The sequence below is a fragment of the Lissotriton helveticus genome, chromosome 9 (assembly GCF_964261635.1).
Source record: "Lissotriton helveticus chromosome 9, aLisHel1.1, whole genome shotgun sequence".
Taxonomy (NCBI): domain Eukaryota; kingdom Metazoa; phylum Chordata; class Amphibia; order Caudata; family Salamandridae; genus Lissotriton; species Lissotriton helveticus.
In genome coordinates this window covers 128,499,589-128,523,757 of record NC_136070.1, presented here as the reverse complement: position 1 = coordinate 128,523,757, position 24,169 = coordinate 128,499,589, and the positions used below count along the sequence as shown (strand labels likewise).

The 24,169-nt window shown below is 43.0% G+C and overlaps 1 long non-coding RNA gene across 2 annotated transcripts in view; it reads right to left on the bottom strand.

The window, feature by feature from the left end:
* Positions 1–1,009: 1,009 nt before the first annotated feature.
* LOC144781008 (uncharacterized) overlaps positions 1,010–24,169 on the bottom strand; it is a 149,090-nt gene continuing 125,930 nt past the window's right edge. For both annotated transcript variants that reach the window (XR_013600859.1, XR_013600860.1), the window contains one exon: positions 1,010–8,118. This is a non-coding gene — a long non-coding RNA (uncharacterized LOC144781008). The remainder of the gene's footprint in view (positions 8,119–24,169) is intronic.

The following is a 24,169-nucleotide window of genomic DNA, read 5'->3' as shown; positions in this document are numbered from 1 at the left end:
ACGTCAGCACGCGGAGGCGGCGTCTAAGTACTCAGACGACATCATCACGGCGCCGATGACGAACGCGGAGCTGCAGACGACGCCTACCGACGCGCAAGGGTACTGCTACGCAAATATTTCCAGATCCAGTCTGACGCCTGGGGATATTCTAAGGTAAGGAATCTATCACCAACGTGTCTCTTTCAGATACTCTGATTTTATGTATGAAGAACACTTTCTTACCCATCATCTCATGCCAATGGGGGGGGGCATGCCAACGAGGGGATGGCAACCATTGCAAGCTGAGGCACTTCAAAACAGCGCATTTAACAGGATTCTAAACTTACGGGGTGGCTCCTCCCCTAAGGCGAAGGAGCGTCACCCCACTGCTCTCAAAGAGGTAGAAAAAGAAAATAATTACATAGTTACTAAAAAAAAATTCCACAGTTACAGGGCTGGGTTATGGCGGGTGGGGCTAATATCACACCCTAGTGGCGAGGAGTGTTTTGCGCACATGATGGTTTGGCCGGCTAAACAGTCATGCACACTTAGACTGTTCGCCACCGGACTGTAATACAAAGCCTGGGTGGAGCATATGCACAGGCTCCCAGTCCCCATCAGAGCACCAAGCCACAGTGCTCAGACCAATCACAACGCTACTGACAACAACATTGTGAGTGGCTTATAGGATGCCTGTGTGCTTTTTGCTTCCGATACTCGTCAAGAAGAGAAACGACAGAGGAGAGATGGCAGCAGTGAACAGGAAGGTGTTTTTTTAAATATATTTTTTTCTTCACCGCCCTGCCACCCCCGTTCCCTGCCAGCCACCATTCTAAATTGATGTTATACTCTACATCACATTTAGCCAGGTTGTCCTCCCAGACGAACAAACGGCTCTTACGTGGCAAACAGGAGGGAGAGCTGTGGGAAAAACTTATGCCACAAGGTATGAAAGAAGAAAACAATAGATTGAAAAGAACATCAATACGTTTCGACTATGAAAAAATGCAAGAGTTTTCAGACTGGTGCCTTAAAATTTTACAGTATGCTTATCACCTTTATTGCTGATTGATACCAACACACTGAAATACAAAGCCTAGCAGTATAAGATGTGCTTAGTTATCGTTTATAGACAGTGATTACAGAAATGCAAATATTCACAAAACACCCAAAAGCTAAATTTCAGTGTATTCCTTGTAGCTGCCCATTTCCTCTCATTGGCAAAAATTAAACCAATCAGTTGTGTGCAAATCTATGTAAACTTTAACAAAACAGGTCCGCAAAGGTCACTCTAGATTTTTGCAGGTGTCTTTTACAAAAATGCCTGGAGACTTGTGCAATCAAGAACACAATCGTTCTCAGATACTAAAAAAACCTGCTTTGAGAGAACTGTAATCCTCTAGGTCTCTCGAGCATGAAATGCAACCCAGAATAGTTGTTTTTACCACCTGTACATCTGTCCAAAAAAAACAACCACCCTTTAACTTGCTACAGCAGTGTCGGCTGGGGTACTTGTTCTGTTTAAGATCAACAGGAAGGCTGCAGTGAGTGCAGTCTACACAAGCCGGAGACCATCTGTAAATCACACAGGGTTATACAGTTTCAGTGCCATGCTCCTGAACTTACAATATTTTATCCCACTTTCCCCACTGGAAAGCAGGATACTACATATATAAAACAAATGTAATAAAAAAGTTAAATTCAAGCTATTGTATATTAGTTCATATTGCTTCATTATTGTATAAATGCATATCTTATTCATTTACTCATTAATACCTATACATCACTACACATTTAATCATGCATAATTAGAGTGCTAGCTCTATGGGACAGTGGCTCTGCCTTTTCCAATCACTTTGCATTTCATCACAACTTCCTCAAAACACCTATGCAATGGGAGAGGAGCAAAGTGTGCAACTCTCTCGCACAAAGAGGGTCCTGTATTCCAACAGATACCAGGCCAGAGGAGTCTGTGCTTTGTGTACAATACTGTAAGGTTGGTGTGCAACATCCACCCTGCCCGGATGATATAATTTGATCAAATGCACTTAAACAGGCTGAAGGGGCTAATCATACTGGTAAATCATCAGCCTACATTAAGAATGAACACCAGTCTTGATCGAGAGTTAACAGGAATCATAAAAGGAGGCAAGCTCAGTCTAGAATGGAAGACTCTCCAACCTGGTACTACATGCATCCTTCAGAGCATGATGTTCCTACCTAATCCATAATTCTATTTTAGATCTAAAGGATTGCATCTTTAGTAAACATTCATAAACAGCCATCACACCACAAGAGGTATCTTGTTATTTAGCCATCATTTCATTGACCCATCAGGTTATGGTATACAATGTGGACAAAACATCGCATTGTAGGTCTCAGAGCACAGCAGGCACCCTTCATGTCAAAAGATATCAAAACCAAAACCTCAACTCAGAGGCGTTCTCTCGCCGAGTTACGTCCTTTAAGCAATGTTATGGTCAGTGCTTACGGACTGGTTAGAAGAAATCAGATTCTGAAAAGTCATTCTTCACATTGTTAGGTTGGTCAAATATGAGACGGAAGGGGCTAGATAGTGTACCAGATAGAGGTCTTCATAAATTCTAGAATTTGGGGATAGCAGTGAGCTAGGTCAACATTATTGCTGTCTGAATTGTCTAACAAGAACATGTACTGAGTGATGTATGCCAACATTTGGGACTAGCTGTGAAGATGATTTAGGACACAAATCAGGGGTATTTATTTGTTCCCCTTAGCTTGTATGGACGTGGCTGGGATAATAAGTGTGAAAAAGGTCAAATTAAGCTATATTAAAGTAGAAAATCTGGGTCATTGATGTGACTTCAGAACTTCCGAATGACTGCTCTACAAGCTAAAACTAACCAGATCGCGTGAAAACCAGGTCATCTCTGCCACTTGAAAATACCCTAATAAAATGAGAGTAACTGGAACGATCAATACCACAGCAATGCTGTAAACTCGGACAAAGCCAGCCATTAACCAATGGTTCTGGCTTCCCATCTTGGTAAGATAACAGTTCAATTAAGATATCAATGTTGTGAGTAGTGAACACATTTATCAAACTCTTAATGCATGCCGGTGGAGGACATTAGTTCGATATCTACAGCAGGATTACATAATGCTTCAAACAATTTAAATATCAAGATTTGAGGTAAATATTAAGATACAAGTATAAATATATTTAAGTCAAAAGAGAAGAAAACACTTTTTACTCAGACCTTCAAGGAGTTCCCTCGATTCTGTTCTGTGATACTTAAATGACAACCTTGGTTTTACTTTGGAAACACACTGGGGAATCCCTTGTGTTATAAAACAGATTTGTTCATCACTGCTCTGCAACCAGTTTGTGCTGAGCCCTGGGCAACGGGAGGGCCACCTGTGAAGAATTAGTAACTTTCTTTTACTAAAGTACCAGAATATGAAATATTAGGTGGCCAAACAAATGGCAGAAATAAGCTCTACAAATGCTGTACCAACCAGAAATGTTCAGCAATTGAAAGTTTGAGTAATCATGGACCCTCTACTCCACTGAGTGGGGGCAATGTTCCAAAGAAGGATAGATCACCATTTCCAACCGCTGCACAAAAGCCTTATACATCAGGTTTGACAGATGCAGGTTTCGCCCTTCTAATTACAAAGCAGCAACTGCAGCATCTGGTTGCACTACGGGGCACACTTTTACAACAGATCTAATTTGGAACTAAGGCACAAGAACTCTCATCCCACTGGGCTTCTAGGCTGCACACCAACCTACTGTACTAGACTGAACAGGGCTGATTGAGCTCCCTCATACATCTTAGGCTCACTCACTCTGCCTTATATGAAGCTAGCGGACTGTCCCCTGCACACACCTCACCACACCAAGCACCACAAATGCATTTGGTTATTACCTTTTGATCTACTCTAAAGTCTCGCTGAGACAATATATAGCGATCACATGCAAAACAGTTATTGCTACTAAACCTATACTATTTAATAATTCATGTTATGGCTTTGATTGCATCAGGTATTTTTCGTGTTCCTATATACTGTGCTATTTTGCATTCCTGTTTCAGAGGTATTTATTTTCTCTTTCACCTAATCTAGGCAACATATTTACTTTTTCTAGCACTGTTTTACTGAAATCAACGCTTCTAATAATATTACTACTACCACTACTACTTTCGTGCATTTTGAGTCAAACCCTGTGATGGATGCTCGAGGGCCATCCACAGACATGCCGGAAAAGACTCACCACCTCCATAAACACATTTTAAAAATTATTTTAGATATATACACCAGAGTGCAATTTGTTCACTTTAAAAACAGATTAGTGAATCATTCAGACCTTAAAAACAGACGTGCAAATCACTAATTCTTTAAATAAAAAAAAGGCAACCATTCATTCTTCTCTTTGAACAAAGTCACAACCAAGTCGAGGAATTAAACATTTTCCCCTTAGGTGGGTGGTTAACAGATAGGGTTCATGGAAACTGAAAGGTGCAGTATCCTTTTAAGCAAAACACCTACCCGAACACATTCTTTCTTCTTTATCCTTTACTCTTCGGATTTCCTATGTTTTAAAAAGCAGCCTTACCCTTCTATGCAGATACGCTACGGTTACTGTAATCAGTTTGGAAGCGTGTGGTAACTTCAAACAGTGATGAGTAAAGAACAGACATTCCTCTACTCGCCTGCTCTTTATGTACTCTCAACTTCAACAGCTTCCATCTTTGATGAGAGCATCACATTCTGCAGTCGCGTGTCCATGCAGCCAAAGCCCCTCCGAGAAGGACACGGCAGTAGATGAACTACTTTTGGCCAGGAAGGAGGATGAAACAGAGACAGAAGGCAACCAGCGGCCATTTTGGCTCCTAAGAGAAGCATCATCAAGCACCGCCTCCCGTGGTCCGTTAACCTTAAGGATTGGTGAGTATTCAATGAATAGAACCAATATTGTGTTTATATTTGTTCAAATGTATACAATATTTGTGCAAATGTAATCCGCTTCAGAAGAGAGCCCCTGAAGCTGTTGCTTTCTGCCTAAAATATCAGCAACATCAGCAGTCACATGGAGAGCACATCTGTTCCCTCACTATTGCATGAAACGCTTGTTTGGAGTAGTGCTTGCTGCAGTCATTGAAACATTCACATGTGTTCTTTGCAATTTTCGTTAGGCCATTTCAGATTAACTCAGCCATGCGTTGTCCATAGGAATGAATGGTTGCTTTTTAACTTCAAAGGTACTGCATCTTCCTACTATATAAGTGACACTTTCTTTTGCTCTTTCACGCTCATTTTTGTACAAATAGTTTTTTTTTGTCACTCTGAAATTTTAAAAATTACACCTAGGATATCATGCACTGGTCCTAACGTGGCACTATCTGCTACAAAGCACTAATGCTTATGGAACTATGCACAATTCAAAATGGAAGACATTGGTGATTTTGTTGTTCTTAGACAACGTGTTACATCATTTGTCCACAAGTATTAAAATATATATGTACAAACATACTGATATATTGCACATGCCCGTCATAATTCTATTTTTTTCCGAGGGAATGGGGTCAGATTACCACGGATAAATTCTCAAGGGAAAGAAGAAAACTTACACATTAAGTGCAGGCAAAATGGCCATGAGTGTTCACGTTTAGAAGAATAGTGTTAAATTTAGGATGCAAGTGCTTGATGATCTCTTGAGCTTGCTCACGATTGCCCCAGGTGGTTCTGCAACACATAATTGATTCAAATCCCTGTGCCATCCTCTACACTGTCAGGGGGCAAGTAGCCACTTCTCTTACTGAGATTCTGGAGCGTTTGCCAGTGCGGAAAGTGCCCGAACTTGCTTCACCATCTTTCATGGCAGAGGGACAGCTTTCTGGCCTTACAATCCCTGCAACATAAAGGCCTGCTTTCAACAAAAAACATCGACTGAGACAAGCCCATGTGATGCAATCCAATATAGCATGCACTTAGTAGAAACAACTGGGTGGGATAAATGGCAGATTTGGCAAGATTTCTAAAAGGTACCTCTTGGACCAGCTGGACAATTTGAGGACAGAGGCATGGGCCTCCCGGCCTCCTGAAGGTTTGGCTTAACCAGCTCTCTACAAGACCATTTAATCGCTCACTCATAAAAAATAGTGCTTCAAACCCTTTTTAAGGGACCAGTAACAGCAACTACAAAAGTGATTCTTTATCAGAACTGCAGATGGTTACGCAGAAGAACAGTGCAGATTATTCCCATAGAGAGCATTCTGACATCAAGCAGCTTTTTTTCTATGCAAATTCTTCCAATATAGTAAGAGTAGCTTTTAGTCCTCTCTCCATTCCTGGTGACCGCATTACAGTGCAGTGTGTTAGCGATATAGATGCATGAAGCCAGAAAAGCAAAGATTCAGTTACAAAGCATGGTCTAAAGGCAGGAGTACATCAACTGCATGTAAAAGCAATTATCAAGCCCCGTGGCATCAGTCCGAATCCTGATTTCAGGTTCAGGAGGGCAGATTTTTCTACCAGGGGCCATTAACAATGCCATGTTGGGGTCCTGTAGCTCCTCATCCTGGGCAATGGACAAATGGGCTGATTCATGTCTTAAGAACCGCACTGACATTTTGGGTGCAAAATAAGGATTGGAGAGGACTAGGTAGAAACACTCTGCAAGCACCCACAAGGAGGTGACTCTCTTTGTTTTCCCCTTTGCAGTGGAAAAGAAAAAAAACATCTTTGTTCTCTCATTCATCTACCTTTCGCCAGATACTCAAAGATTACATTTGACATTTACTAAATTTGGATGCTAAACCTAGGTCAGGGCAATTCTAGTCTGCTGTCCTTTTCCAATGCAGCACAACTCAACATACCTAGCTACCCTTTCTTGTCAGTGGTGATAGTTTACAGATTCTCCTACAACTCACTGAGATTGAAGACAAGAGAATGTGTTCATGTTTGGATCTGGAGTGTCATTGCCAGTGTGCCAACTCAAATGGGAAAATAATCCTATTTTTTTTCTATAACTCACAAAGCATGCTTCTGTGTCCAGATCTTCTCTAAGCCCACCCTTTACCTGCTTGTCATTGTTTTACCGTTCAATCAATTATACATCTCTTGCTTGGTCTAAGCACTGAACTACAGTGGCTTTTCGAGAAGCACAATGTATGCAAATAATCCTCAAGCATCACTGCAATCACATGAACCAGGTACAATTGTCCAAAAAATGTTAAAGCAGGATCCACAACCAAAACGAATGACCTTTCTTCCACTGCGAAGGGGATTAGTAACTTCTCCAAAGAAACTTGCTTTATGCCTTTGACACTTTTCAATCAGGGTTGTTCACATTAATCATGAATGTCACTCGATTGGCCATCGTCCGTGCCAGTCCAGCTTTCCCTGCAAAACAAACTCAACTAAAAGAAACAATTATACTATTATTACTGTCTATGTAACAAATTTGCTTAGTTGAATTGTGCCAACTGGCCATCACACTGCACACAGAAATCCTGACACATGATCAAAATATTGGTTTCTGTGCATACATGGCAAGCACGGTGAAAGCAAGCCACTTGCAGAAGCCGGTCTTCCTCCATCATGAGCTACTCGCTCTGCTATGCTTTACATTATCAGAGATGAAGAGTGTGTCAGGTAGCCTTGTTGGTAATGTCCAAAATCACCAGCTTAGAAGACCATCCAAACAGACCGCTCCCATCATGCGGTTTCAGACCTAGGCTGCTGTACGGTGGGATTACTGGATGGTCCTATTGACATCAGAGAATTAATTGCAACATTACGGGGGTGTGGATCACTGGTCGTTCTTTAGATCCGAATTCAACATGCATATTTCGAGGTAGTCCAGGAAGGGTACTATGTTTCAGTTGTTTCCTTTCTATTTGGATAAGTGGAAAGGCTTTGACAGGGATTGCCCAGCATTAGAGGGGCTGGAGGCACAGCAACATCTCATGGTAACATAGGCTTGTCTTCAAGTCTTCATAAGGCGATGACAGACGGGGTTCTCCTCAGGTGCATCCCAAGGTCTACGAGTATGGCTGCGTTCTCTGCCTCTGTGGTCCACACAAGCATGGCGATGCCATAACTCACACATTGGGATCATCATGTGCTGCTCTGCAACAAACTGAGGCAATCAACCTATAAAAAAGTTATATGATAAGTATCAGGTACGGAACATATTGCAAAGCTAGAAAAAAAGTTTCTGAACAAGTCGGGCAACAGAAAAAATCTCAAACCTAATGGTGATAGCTGGTTAATAAAACAAACAAAACGCGGACAACTAATCCTTTTCAGAGTTGTTCTCTAACTTTGTGCATTGCGTAAAAGCCACTCCTACATCTGTTTAAATCAAACACATCAAAAATATCAATTCATCCTTTGGTATTCCTTATATTATCCACTATTCACAATCACCCAACATACCACTCAAAACAAAGCCGAACTCACAGTGGGGAATATAGTTGTCAACTCAAAAATAGTGTGCCAATTACGCAACGGTAATAGTAGAAATTGTATATCTCTATTAAAATGTTGTAAATGATGTTATCATTATTAAAAACAAGAATCACAAATTTGGTCGCATATATTTCATATCTATGTACAGAAAACACAATATTAATAACATACAGCAAAGAAATTGTCAGAGCTGAATATCAAAAATAAAACAAATAGAAGGAAGAAAGAGGAGTATTAAAAAACAATACACTTTGTCATCACAGAACCATATCCGTGTTCAAGAGGCGTTAAGACTGGAACCCAATGTATTGACAATTATTAAATATCTATTGTGCCGCCAACAACACAGATTAGGTATCAAGGCACCAACGCATTTCAATGGTGTTGTCAGGGTAAGACCATCTTTATCAAGACCGTGAATTATTTATCAATTTATTTTGAGGGTTTTATATAGTGCGAACAAGACTCTTGCGAGTATCAGAGCGCTTTACAAGAAAAATGTAAGACAGAAACTAAAATGTAGCAAGAACAAGAGATAGGTGCAGCCATGGTACAGAACTTGAACATGTAAAGTCAGTTATCATGGAGGAACAAATGTCAGCCGATTGAGGACAAATACATAGATAGGTACAATAGTACAGGAGCTAACAAAGGTCAAGATCATGTGAATTGAACCATGAGGATCGCTTTCACTTCTTTTTTGAAGGAGGCAGGGGACGGGTTCGTTCTTGTTTACGTGGGCAAAGCGTTCCAAATCCTAGGAGCCATGCCAGAGAAGGAGTGAGAATAGGTTTTTTTCTTGGAAAATCGTTGTGGTTTTAGAAGAAGTGTCTTGGCACTCCTGGAGATTCTGCTGCCAGCAGAGAGCTCCAGTTTCTGAGCTAGATAGTGCGGGGAATTGTGGTGCAGGGCTTTGTTAGTCATACAGTGATTTTAAGATGAATTCTAGCTTCAAATGGTAGCCAATTGAGGGCTCTGAGGTCAGGAGATATGTGTGAATTTCTCTTTGAGCCAGTGATGAGTCTCGCAGCAGAGTTGATGGTGGCTCTTAATGGGGCTGTCGATGACCTTGGGAGGCCGCATAAGGTTACAGCACCATATTCCACTCTAGGTATAACTAGGGCTTGGACAGCTTGTTTGAAATCAAAGGCTGGCAGAAAGGGTTTCAGTTTTCGCAGGGTCCTCAAGTGGAAGTTGGCTCCTTTAGTGGAAGTGCTGATGTGCTTCTGCATCTTTAAATTACTGTCAAGGGATATCCCAAGTGATTTAGCTGAGTCGACGATGAGTGGTTGACCTTTGAGAGCTGTTTGGTGCTTCAGCCAATCAAGGATAGTGGGAGGTGTGTTAGGAGGGGCGATTAGGAGGAATTCAGTTTTGAGGGAGTTTAGTTTCAGATGATTTTCGGCCAGCCAAGTTTGGGTTTTTTGTAGAGTGCAGTTGAGTGATTTGATGTTGAGTGAGTGGATCTTGATATAAATTTGGGTGTCGTCTGCATACATATGGAAGTGGGTCTTGGTGAGGCTGAGAAGATCTGTAAGAGGTTCCATGAAAAGGTTGAAAAGGGTTGGTAAGAGAGAGGATCCTTGTGGAACTCCCAAGAGTAAAAATAACAATTGATGGACAGAATGCAGAACAATGTCATACATTCACCCCAGTACAGAGATCTGGGCCTAAATCCATAGTTTTTTTTTGCACTCCACACCACCCCAGGTCAGACATGGCCATATGCAAATCAGCCTTGACCCTGTGCCTCATGGGAACAGTCCAGCCCGAACTGCCAAGCCATGTGTTTCCTGGACCGGAATCAAGCATCCAAGGACCGGTTTCTGGCTATCAGCCGTCATCAGCCTGGATAGCTTGACTCCAAGAGTTACAGGCAAAGGATTGGACAGGGTTTGGTTGACTTTGAATCTTTGGGATCTGTTTTTAAGGAAGGAGGCGAACCAATTAAATACGGTGTCAGACAGTCCCATTCTGTGTTTCAGGAGTTCAGGCAGGTTGTCGTGTTTGACGGTGTCAAAAGCAGACAACAGATCTAGAAGGATAAAAAGACAAGCTTCATTTTGGTCCCGAATTTTTAGAGCGTCGTCAATTATATGAGTCATGGCTGATTCGGTACTATGACCTTTTTCCAAGAGTTTGGCTAACGTAGGCATGTTAGAAATCGGCCGATAGTTATTTAAGTCTGAGGGGTCCGCTGTTGTCTTCTTTACGATTGGCGAAACCTGACCAGTTTTCAGGATGCCTGGAATGATTCCTTGAAGGAGGGACGTGTTTACGATCTTGGTCCAGAGAGGTAGCAACAGGGGAATTAAGTCTTTTAGGTAGTTAGCCGGGAGCGGGTCTGTGAAATGGTTGGAAGGTTTTAGAGAGGTTAGTGTCTTTAGTAAAGAGTCTTCACTGTACGTGTTGAAGTGGGACCAATTTGCGTTGTTTTTGAGTTTGAATTTAGGGAGGATGATAGTTTGCGCACCATTCAGGTCCGAAGATGCATTCTTATCTATGTCTGAGATGGCTAAGAGGTCCTTGAGTAGATCTGATTTTATGGATTCTGTTTTAGAAGCTAAAAAGAGGCAAATTCTTCACAATTGGGTAGATTAAGAGGGATGGCATTCGGGAGAATGGGTATGCTCTTAGTTTGGGATTTAAAAAAGGTCGAAAAGCTTTTTGGGTCGGTTCTTGGCTTGGTCAAGGTGCGACCTGAAGAAGTCGGTTTTAGACTTTCTGATTTTCCTAAAGTAAGAGTTTCTGGAGCGTCTTAGGAGCTTAAGGAGATCAGCTGAGGGAGCGGCTCTCCACCGTCGTTCAAGTAATCTGAGAGAGCGTCTATCTTCATTTAGCCTCCCGTCATACCAGGGTTTTGAGTCTTTTGTGGAGACTCTTTTCAGTTGGAGAGGGACAATGTTATCAAGAAGATTGTTCATGGAGTGAAAGAAGTGATTGGTTATACCCTGGACATCGTTTAGGTCATCCGGGGGGCATAGAGGGTTAGAGTTAGTTAATGCTAAAGGGATAAAACCAACGTTTTTCAGGTTTCTCTTTCAGATCTTAGGTCTCAGGGGTTGTGTTGGGAGGAATTTAACATCTTCTAAGACTTGGAAAGTGATAATGTGATGGTCAGACCAATCGCAAGGGAGGATTGAGTCAAGTAGTGTGAGATCCACATTCCAAATTACGAGGTCAAGAATAGCACCTTTGTCGTGAGTAGGGATGTTACATATTTGGTTGAGATTGAGGTCAGCGAGAAAGGCTTTGAGGCTGTTTACCCCAGGGTCGTTCTGATCATCCCAATGTAGGTTGAAGTCCCCCAGGAATATTTGCTTATGTTGATGGCTATTTGACGCAAGAATATCCATGAGTTGCTCGATGGATGTGAGGTTATCTCCTGGAGGGTGGTAGAAAGTGTGAAAAGAGCAGATTTGTTTGTTATTACTAGTGATGTTAGGGGGAGGAAGCTCCTATGAGCGAAGGAGGGCATCAATTTCTATGGTAGAGAGAGGGTTTAACATCCTGTTGGGGCGGGATGAAGCATTGGGGTGCGGCACTGAACTCCAACGAGGAGTGACCTGGTAACTTGCAGGTGGATGTTGGGTGTGGCTAGAGTTCTTGGATCGGGGGAAAGATCTGTATTCCTGTTTGTTGCAAGAAAATTTGGGTTGTTGAGAGATCAGATCGGATGTCAGATTTGATTTGTTGTAGGGCTGATAGTATCTGGTCGAGATTGGGATCAGTTGTAAGAGTTTCCAAATTTAAAAGATGGGCAGAGGAAATAGGAGGAGCACTAGCATATTTGGGGTCGATTGAGGGGTAATCTTGAACGGGGGTAAAACAAGGTGTTCTATCTGAGAGTAAGACAATGGAGGGGGGACCGGGAAGGTCAGGGGGGGGGGGGGATCTGAAGGACTGCTGAGTGATCAGTGGGGGTAAAGGTGGTGTTGCTAGGTAGATGGGGGGGCTAAGGTTAGTGCTGAAGGGAGAGGTGAGGTATGTGTAGGGTGAGGTGGCAGAGAGACGGTTAAGTCGAGATCAATAAGGGTAAAGGTGGGGTTGACCGGGTAGAGAGGGGCAAAGAGGCAGCTAAGACGGGAACACAGGGGGTAGAGGTGGGAGTAGAGGTGGAGTTAGAGGGCTGAAGGGAGGTGTTGGGAGAGACTGTGAGGTGGGAGAGTGGGGGCTGGCGAGTAGGGGGTGTGGGCTGGAAGATGGTAGTGCTAGAGTCTATGGTGGTGAGTGTGAAGTAGAGGGGCTGAAAGGTGGAATTGGGAATATGGTGGGGGGCGGGGGTGTAGGGTGAGCTGCCTGAAAGATGGTTAATCCATACTTAGAGGGAATTAACTCTCAAATGGTGTACATTAAGTAAATCAATGCAGTACACCCTCTGCTTGTAGGAGCACAAATAAAATGCTTCCTATAGGATACGCTAGTTTATATTCCCTTAGTGGTCTCACCCAAAGCTCTTAAAGCGGAAGTCTTTCAATATTTAGTCTGCAATTAGTCTAGATATATCCGCTGTGGTTTCTTGTCAGATATATTGAATAGTAGTACCACAATGCTCACCACAATGGCTCTTACTCTTGAATACGCCATTGGTGTGGCAGGGTATGCTCAGACGTGAATCCCTTGCTCACTTTGCCACTGGATTCAAGCAAGCCGGGCTGAAGACGGCTGGAATGCCAGAAACCGGTCCTCGGAAGCTTGTTTCCGGTCCAGGGAAGGCATGGCTTGGCAGTTCGGGCTGGACTGTTCCCATGACGCACAGGGTCAGACTGATTTGCATATAGCCATTTCTGAACTGGGGTGGCGGAGAGGGGTAAAGAACGGTGATGGATCAAACCCAGATCTTTTGACTGGGTGTGAGTGTTTGATTGGTACAGATGCTCCGTCCATCACCACCCCCTTTTGTACCGCTGAGTCATCATAGAACGCTGCTGCAATGCAGTCTCGCCGTCACGAACCTTCATCCTGAGAAGGAAGATAGGTGCATCCATGGCTGCAATAAGCCTGGCTTCCTGACATACAGCAACAAGGTATGGCGTTCGGTAATTCCAACCGACCTGGCATATAGGGCACTCACAAAAAGCTCTCTCAAGCATATAGGCAAGTAACTGTGGCAATATTATGAACAATTACCATGATTGAACAGTTTGTGCTTTTCACTATTCTAGTAATGCTTAATAGTAGGTCTCATCTTTCTTACAATCACAGTTCATGTTTTATTTACAAAAGACTGTAGCCTTTCAATAAACATCTGAAAGTGAAATATTGGATCTTTTTTTTGGGAACACATTGGGCATGCAAAAGTAACAAAACAAGAGGGTAGATCTGTGACCACAATGTCCTTGGGAATCTCAGGGTCATGTTCTAGGTTACGGATAGCATCGACAACTGTAGGTTTAGGAGTTTAGGTGCGGTACTGTGAGCGAGCCAAACAGACCAACATTTACTGATTAAAAAAGAAGACTTAGTCTCTGTTTTATGACATTTTGTTGTTCTAAATACACAGTTCTACTCTATTTATAGGAACCGTATATAACACATGCTTTATAACCCATTTCTTCTGTGCTGCAGTCGAGCAATGAGCCATTACGTAACTTCCGGGGGGCTTTTGGTGGTTCGGGTGGGGGGGTTCGGTTGCATACCAATACCTTGTAATGTCTTTTTGTTACTATTGAACTCAATCTTACAGATTCTTTACTCGTAGCATGTATCCCTCCACCCGCCGAGGTTTCCCAGTATTAGTATTTTTGGATCCATCTGGATCGACCTCCCAGTCACTTCAGCCAGTGTCCAGACTACCGGTTTCCAGTATATATAAGTACCTCTGGGCAGTCCCAAATTACATGATAAAAGAAGCTTTTGCAGAGTCACACCTGGTGCATCCCAGGCTGGGGAGCATACCCATCTTTCATAACCTTTCAGGGCAATAATAACATATTTTAAAATATTTAAACTGCAGCAGGCATAGGCGGGAGGAAATCGCTAGCGTTCGAGCTGCCATCTTTGCCTCTGCCCAATCATTGCCTTCCAACAGGCTCACATCTGTCTCCTATTTTCGCATAAATATCATCAGCAGGCCCAGGGACTTAACAAGCAATGAGCAAAACAGTTGTGATAGCCTCTTTGTTCCTAGCTCCTTTATCACCATTTCCACCTCCAAGTGGTTATACGCAGTGAACCCAGTGCTTAATTTGAAAAAACATTTTTTTTAAGTGGGTTTAAAGTTTTTTTCGGACGTTCACAGCCAGTGATATCAAATTTCGGGATGCCAAATACAAAGGATGCCTAGTCTGGATTCCACCTCAGGCCTTACAACCCATCCCTAGACACTCCCTGCCTGTTTCTCTCATAGGTTCTTTTTCAACCTTGCTTTGTACCTTTGTCACTGTTTTTTGCGTGCCCGTTGGTCCCCACTGCAACCACTGGTTCACATTAAGGACTCCATGAACATACACTGCCTGATGGATTGCAAAGAACAGTGATGCCCCCCCCCTCCCACTGCAAAAAAATGCCAGTCAATATGTACACTTGTGCAACGAAAACAACACTGGCTGCACAGAATAACTATTAGGACATAAAGCGTAACACTGCACAGTGAATCTGTCATGATTCATTTTTAGGAACTGAATCATTTACACCAAAGAATGAAAACCTAGATGTATATTACTGCAATACCCTTGTTGCTCCTCCATGTACTCCAAAGAGCAATTAAGTTGCCTGCCTGTAACTAGTGCCTTCATGTAGGTTGTTGCTCCTACAATACCAAAACACTTCACATATAGTTCAAGTGAAAACCAAAACAAGGTAAAGTGAATGCTTTCTATCCCTCGATTATCAGTTGTTACTTTGCAGGTTTTCACAATGGGAGTCATTGCATGGCAGCCACTACTTTGGGAGTACCTCACTTACACCTGTGTTGGCAAGGTTATGAATATTTAATGTGGTATCAATATGTTTTCGGAAAAAATATTAACTGTCAACCATTTTAAAGCTAATGTGTATGTATATGTGGGTGTGTGTGTATATATATATATATATATATATATATATATAAATACATTTAAAAAAAAGGTTATAGCTTAGTTATAGTTAGAAAAACGTTTCCCTCTATCGAAAAAAACTTAAAACCACCCAAACTTTAGACGTTCTAAATTTATAGTTAGAATAATTTGAAGGCAGGAGATCAATTTTAAATGAAAGTTACAAGTAGCGCACATCCATACACACGCTTTTCAGCTCGCTAACCAGACAACACTTACTATATATTGGCGTGGAGTAGAGTGGAATAGTATACAATGGAGTGGTGTAGACTGGAGTGGCGTACATTGGAGTGGGTAGAGTAACAGCGTACAGTGGAGAGGCATACAGAGAAGTGGCACCCAATTGACTAGCATAGAATACAATGGCATTGAGTGACAAGTAGTAGCATGAACTGGCATACAGTGCTGTGGCATATGGTGAAATAGCATACAATGGAATGGTGTATAGTGGAGTATACTAAAGTGGCATGCAGAGAAGTGGCATACACTGAAGTGGTATAGAGTGGAGTTGCACACAGTATGATAGCATGGAGTGGATTGGAGTGGGTAGAATGGACTAGCGTATGGTGGAATAGTGTACTGTGGAGTGGTGTAGACTGGAGTGGGGTACACTGGAGTGGGTAGAGTGTAATAGCATACAGTGGAATGGCGTACAGTGGACTGGCGTCCAATGGACTAGCGTAGATTGCAGTGAGGTGGAGTGACAAGCATTAGCATGAAGTGGCATACAGTGTAGTGGCATACTGTGAAACTGCATACAGTGGAGTGGCATACAGTGGAATAGAGTATACTAAAGTGGCATGCAGAGAAGTGGCATACACAAGTGGTGCAGAGTTGTATACAGTTTAATAGCGTGTAAGAAAATGAGTTACTAATCTGTAACTATGGTTCTCCACTATTGTATCTTTAATAGATTCACATGCTTGAATCATCCCAGTCGTCGTAGTGGGAGTCTCACGGTATACATATAAAAGCAGTAGATAAAATTACCATAGGTTACCATGCAATGAAAAGTCAGTGCAATAGCCTATCCACCTATTTAAAAAAAGAACCAAATCCAACTAACAGCCAATCAGGTGACGGCACCCTCTAGAACAATCCCAAGAGAGGCTAGGTTCCACAGATTTTCCAGCACAAGTGTGCAATTATAAACCTTAGAGATTAAAGGAAGCCTCTCCGGGGAGGAGGGTGGGTCGCATGTGAATCTAAGAAAGATACCAACACTGAAGAACTGTAGTTACCGGTAAGTAACTCGTTTTCTTCTCCAGTATTGGATCTTTCATAGATTCACATGCTTGAATCAGAGTAGCTAGCAGTTTCATAAACATGCATGTTTCATAGTACTGTAATATAAACCTTTGTACCTTAGAAGATGGTGGGTTATAACATACATGCCAATATAAAAACATTAATGAGATAATACTTAACATATCAATCATGAGATCAAACAGACAATAATGGCCAGGGGAACATACTATCAAACAGACTCATGTAATTTGAATCTTCAAGAGAACACAATAACTAGTTTATGGTTGCCCACCTCAGATTATGGTTTGCCACCAATAAACCACAAATATTTAAACATCAAACAGAAGCTCGGAGAGGCAACATAAACAAGCAATCAAATATAAACAGCACAAAGGCTAGACACAAGCACATAGGACGAGAGGAGATCTTTGGATTTTTTGATCCTTTATTTAAAAAAAAGTGTGAGATAGAAAGCCAATACAGCCAACGCATTTCACCCGTGGCGGGCTTCTTAAGGGCATTCAACGAGGAGAAAAACGGACCATCCACGGTATGCGCCAAGGGTAATCTTTACTATAATCCAATCCTGGCAAGACAGTATTGAAGAGTGGTGTGTCTCATGTAGAGCCTCAAAATAATGCTGCAGAAATGCGATTTTGTAAACGTAGAACCTGTTCTCGCTGGAATAAAGTCCAGACTGCCGTAAAGGTGTGGAACTGTCCTCCACATCTTAGAGCACACCCGTATCGTTTTTGGGCCTCACGACCGGGCAGAGTCAATTAAAAAATGTCTACACGACATGTTGCATCATCGGAAGGAGCTGTTGTGTGTATATACCGGATCATGCCCCTTCAGTTTTTGATGCGATCCCCAAACATCATAAAATTGCTGCTGAGATCCATCCTGATACTGGCACATGGACTTTTGCCAATTGGTTCTGGACACGGTTTGTTACCTGGGGCTGGAATCTGTTGACAGTTCTGTGTATATTATTTGCAATTCTACTGACATGCTGTCTATGTATACAATGTGGTCCAATGCTTTGCTCCATCTGTATTACTGCTTGTACACCTGCTAAACGTGAAGTTGTACAAATAAATGCCCAGTATATATTAGACAAAGAAGTTGATCAATTGATGCAAATCGATGTAAGTGACGTATATTTGGACTCCTCTAGAATATGAATGTCTTCAGCTAATGTTAAAAGGGTCGTCTGTGGAAATTTGGCAGAGATCGCGGTTAGCATTTAGCTGAAGCCATTTTTGTTTACGGCAGACATTTTGCCGACCATGTGCTCTTTCATTCTTCTCTGTCGTTTGCCCTTGTATTCTGCTACAAGAACTGACTATACTTAGTTTCCGCTACTCTGAGCATGCCCCGAGGGGTCTGTAGCTGCCCATGCACCTGTTTCGGTTTGTTACTGTCAGGATGTTTCTACTAAAGTTAGCAACTGTTAGCTCCTCCTACTTTGTTGACTGTGCATTTTTTGTATGACCATCTATGTATGTAACTCTCGTATTTGTGCTAGTACTGCCTTCTTTTGAGCCCCTGTGTGGGTATAAAAGACCCATGGTTCTTCTACTCCGTGTGCTACTTCATACTCTACCGAAGGGTGTTGTGTGAATGTAGTTCCACCTCATGAGGTTTAATAAACTATCTCTTTGACATTTCAGTTTCCGTACCAACTTCTGTTTACTGGTCTGAGGACTTGTGTGCAGAGAAGGGCGAACCCCTAGCACTGGTAGGTCTTGCTGAGACCCACCTCTACACTCTTTTTGGAAGCACATACTTGTGCTTGTGGCGGCATCCACCTTTCGAAAGCGAGCAGGGGTGCGCCACAAGCACGAGTATGTGCATCCAAAAAGAGCAGACTGCGTGCACATGCACGCAGCACTCCCGGGCTCTATCTCTCGCTCTCCTCTCACTTTCTCTATTTCTCTTTTTCTTTGTCTCTCCCCCTCTTTTTCTCTCTCACTCTTTCCCTTTTCAAAATCTAAAATGATAAATCTAAATTTCAATTGGTCTTCTTATGGACAGTTTGCTGCATGCGCTCAGAAGACTCACCTATATTTATATCATTTCTGTAACTGGCCCTCTCCCTCCCAAAAGTATTCCTCTATACGGAAAGAAGAATTAAACGTACACCCACAGCCCTCCAAACAGTTTACAGCTACTAACATTATTTTATTTGTAGTATATCTTGCGCTTATGTTTATTTTTTCAGATGTACTGAAGACTTTTGCCATCATGCCGTGGCAGCTACTAGGCTCAGAATGTTGTGGTATATCTCAACTTGTCCACAGCGCTGTACCATGCTTGCACCAACGTTCGCTGTAGCATCATGCATCACAAGCATGCCCACAGCAAGGTGCCATGCATGCACCAATGTGTGCTGGAGCATCATACATTGCTTGCATGCCCGCCGTACCATGCTTGCACTGACATGCACTGTAGCATCATGCATTGCTTGCATGCACTACAGCACCATCCCATGCTTTCATGACCTGCGGTGTACCATCATGCATCGCTTGCATGCCCCACAGCACCGTGCCATGCTTGCACCGGCGTGCTCTGTAGCATCATGCATCGCTAGCATGCCCCGTAGCATGATGTCATGCTTTCACGGATGCTGCCAGGCCCCCCCCCCCCCAATGATGCTATTTTTTAATTTGCTCCCGTCACTTGGCAGCCAGAGTCCTACACCCTAGCTCTGCGACAGGCTGCGTGTTCAGCCTTCCCAAATGAATGCATCTGCACAGTTTGGAGCAGGTTGGCTGGGTCTTAACGTGGCTCACCTGCCCCAGGACTCAGTACTCCAGGCAAAAAAATAAGAAAAATAGATTCCTTTTCAACAGCCCTGCCTTCAAAGGCCACCGCTTCTTTCTCAAACTCTGCGCTAGTGTGCGCGTGGTGAGGAGGTCCACCCCGGCGCCAGAGAGGTTTCTCTCGACTCGTGCCTTCTGCCCTCCCCGTGCCACCTTCCCTCCTCTGCAGGGATAGGCTTTCAGCTACTCCTATGACCGCTCCCCGCCGAAATTTGTCCTCCTGCACAGTTCTTACACGTTCTTGATGCAGCAGAGACGATTCACACTGCTTGCTAAGGGCAGTTCTCCCGCTCACCACAACAGGCAACGAATGCACAATGTGCTGCCACTCTTCCAAAATCACCCAAACCCGTCTCTACCCCACAAAATACCTTCCCTCGCCCCTATGAATTCTTTACCACCATTTGATGGCACCCTGCCTCCTATGTGGTCTGTCCATCTCTCCACTCGGAAATATCTGGTTACTGTTGTATTGTTTCGGGCTGTGTCTCGTTTTTTTATCCCTCTGCCCCACACACATCTTCCTTCATATAGGAAAAATAACCTCATGCCATAATTACCCTTGCCTTCAGACCTCCTGCAAACACCTAAACAAGTTACCACACTTCCTACAGCCCATCTGCCCGCACTATCAGTTGTTCAACTGGACCTCAACAACACCACCACCTGCTTCTGTAATAAATCCCATGGCATGCCCATCACATTCAACATACAGGTTTTGTCCCGAAACACACTTGTATCCTTGGTGGAAAGATACCAGGAACGAGGTAGTATGTTCAAGACTAGTTTATTCAGTCTTCAAATCAGGTTACATATTAGATGACTCCAGTCAGCCTAGTGCGGTACCAGCCCCACCAGGAGCAGCCTCCCCAGCTGCTCAGCCCATCTCCAACTGCCACATTCACCCGCTCAGTCACCCAGGCATTCCACACATCACAGGCACACCAACATTCTAACACCAAGACACACTCTGGCTGAGCAGCTAGAGGCAGCAGGGCTAGAATACATGTTATATAGTTATGTAGGATATACAATTACCTATTTTTCCTTAAACAAAAGAAAACAATTACTTTGCAATACAATTACATTACAAATCTCAAAGATGCAGCAAATGGAAAAAGCATCAAAGACGATGGAAACATTAAAGCAGGAGAAAATCAATAATAGAACAAATTACTAACTCTAGAATGCAGCGATGAGAAATCATTACTAGAAAATATTTCTAAACTCTAGAAAGCAGCGCTGAGAAATCATTACTAGAACATATTTCTAAACTCTAGAATGCAGAGATGACAATAATATATCAGAGGAGAAAAACACGCAATAAAGGAAAGATGGTTAAAATAAATACAACTTAATTGCAAAATCCCCCATCCCCCTTCAAAAGAGAAATTTTAAAACACATCAGAACATTGAATTAAGTTCCAAATACTCTGTGCTAAAGGTAAAATTACCTAGAACTTAGTCCCAAAAATAGGAAAAACCAACCAAATGGGTCGTCACCCATATTTCCAACCATAAAGGTACTGTGCACAACTAAAACAGGGATCCCACAACCAACCGTAGGAGTTCACCCAGATACACACTTATGAGAACAAACTCATGAAGTAACCTCCTCGTGAAGATTACATACCCCAAAGTAGGAGTAACACACTAATAAACTCTTGAAGAAACCCAGTCGTGGAAGGTACATACCCCAGAGTTGGAGTAGACACTTTCCCATTGAAAACAAACAAAATGGGGACTGAGGATTAAGACCATCCCTCATGTAAGGGAACAGTGAAAACCACACTCTAAACACTTTAACCCGTGGCATAACAACATTAATAGGCCGTCAGAAAACATAATAAACTCTAAATAGAATCAGATTCAAAGGAGATCGAGGACTCCACGTTGTACCATAACTCATGTCGGCTTTAAAAAAAAACCTTTATTAACATAAGGCACGAACACCGTGGTTGGCAAAACGATGCAGTAACACATTCCGATGAAATAAGAAAAACTGCATTGCTTCAGAAAGGAACCACTTGAAGGTGACACCACAAGATGGCAGCACTTTATCGACGTCGTACAGAGTGGCTCACGGTGCGTCCATGCACCAAACGTCCAGAAGAGCCGAATGACGAAGTAGAGACTGTAAACTGTGCCGGAGGACTGCTCGTGACCAGAAGCTCGCGCAGGTAATCGCGTGAATGCAGATTTGAATTTGAAACCTGGAGAATAACCGTCAGCAGTCCGGCGGGGCTCCCAAAAACCATTTTCAAAGTGCCTCGAAAATACACCATGTCACTGGTGAACAGCAAATACACCAAAACGATTGCCACGCTGATTGTCACATGTGAGGCAGAAACACACGCTGTGCATGCAAAACACATCCAAGTCGCCCGCAAAACTCAGCAGCGGCACCTTGTCCCACTTGAAGTAGTCTGACTCCACAGCGTCATGCAGACTGGCAAATGTGTGTTTTAAAAAAAAAAAAAAAACTATTACAGCTATCATTATCTCCAGGCAAGATGTAATTTCCACATCAGCACAGTCACTTCAAGCAGGCTATGAAGACTGCAAAACTTTTGAAACCGATCGTTAATAACACTGTCATTGTAGTTTTAAGGGCTCTTTGGATCGCTGCAACTGCCATTAAACACAACAAAAGCTAACTTCCTCTGTGCAGCCATTCCACGCAGTAAAATGTTGCTACTACAAAAACACACTATGTGTTGTCACTACAAGCTGTTAGATGAGTTCTTGTTCTTTGTAACTGCACATCCCAAATTAGTATCTTGACTTTAAATACACCATAAGCTCAGGAGAGCGCTGTGAGTGTAACTCCACCATCTGGTCCTTTTTTGACAGAACATCCCAAAGAATTGTGCCTTGAACTCTTTACAGTCACTTTACTTAAAAAGGCACACTTCACACAATAGTGTGATGTGGCTGGTACACTAACACCTGGTTGTAGCGACGCTACCCATCCAACTCGCAGTCAATCCTGTTCATTACCAAGTGGCTGGAACTCCAGGTGAGGTTGTAGTTTAACTACTCCACTAACTCACTGTAGACCGCTGTGGCTGGAACATCCTAAATCGGTTGTAGCTCTGCTACTCCTCCAACTCGCAGTCGCTGTTGTATTCCCAGGCTGTAGTGTCAGTTTGTGGTGACACTGCTTGTTGGGGCTGTCCATTAGAAGGACACTTGTGGGGCTGGCGCTGGCTTGCCTGGAAATACCTTCTTTTTTTCTTGAAGTTGCTTGAAGGATCTCTTGGTTGTTCTGTTACTTCCTCAGTTTCAATGTTTCCTTGTTGCTTAGCTGTACCAAGCTGTACCAAGAGCCACTGGGGTTCAAGACTGTCCTCGTCACCAAAATAATGTTGTATCCTTGGTGGAAAGATACCAGGAACGAGGTAGTATGTTCAAGACTAGTTTATTCAGTCTTCAAATCAGGTTACATATTAGATGACTCCAGTCAGCCTAGTGCGGTACCAGCCCCACCAGGAGCAGCCTCCCAGCTGCTCAGCCCATCTCCAACTGCCACATTCACCCACTCAGTCATCCAGGCATTCCACGCATCACAGGCACACCAACATTCTAACAACAAGACACACTCTGGCTGAGCAGCTAGAGGCAGCAGGGCTAGAATACATGTTATATAGTTATGTAGGATATAACACACACGTTCACCGCAATTGTCTATATACTCTCCTAAAGAATCTCAAATTACTATTTACAGCAGACACAATCACCCCCTCCTTATTTCTTCTACGTACATTCGACCTAAAGCACTCCCTTAATATTCACAGCCTGCCACCAACACTTCATCACACAAACCTTTTACCGATGCCCACTAGCGTGCTACACTTGTGTGATATTTGTGGCGGGCACAAATACATCTAGTATCTGTGGTACTGTGCCAACTCGACAGGTGGAAACTAGTTTGGAGTTCCTCCCAAACACTGTGGCACGGCAGCTCACTGGTGCGGGTGCGTGCATGTGTGTGTGTGTGTAGATTCAGAAATTCCTAGCATGTTTTTTAGGTTTTAAATCTGGGTAAAACAGAAGGGGTCAAGAACGATATACAGATGGCATAGTTTTAAATTCAAGGTCTGAACTGTCACAATATTATAATAGTTATTAAAAGACCTATGGTACAGTATTTGTTGGAAGATCCGTAAGCAGAACACAAAGGGGTTATACTACAAAGGGTAACCGAGGACCGCAAATAGAAAAGACTTGCAGACAATATTCTCTTTTCCTTTTGGTTTTACACAGCTTCATAGGCGGCTATTCAAACATTAAACTACAGAGCCCACCAGTCACCCTGTAATGAGTGTATATTTTGACCAGACAGAACGGAGTCTGAGGCATGAACTCCTGCCCGGTCTGAGCCCATGACAGCTCAAGAACTGCTTATGATCCTTGAAGCTTAAGCTGCACAGACAAGGCTAAATCCCATTCAGCCCAGTGGGCATTGCGCCACTTGCAGCTGCACATTACAATGCAGGGGTCATTAGGGTGTCCATTTTTCACACTTTAAAATCACAGCTTTCTGGTAGTTGCTTATAGGTGGGCCCACCTATGTTACATTTGTTTAACAGTACGATCAGGTCACCAGTGCACTAGTGCCCT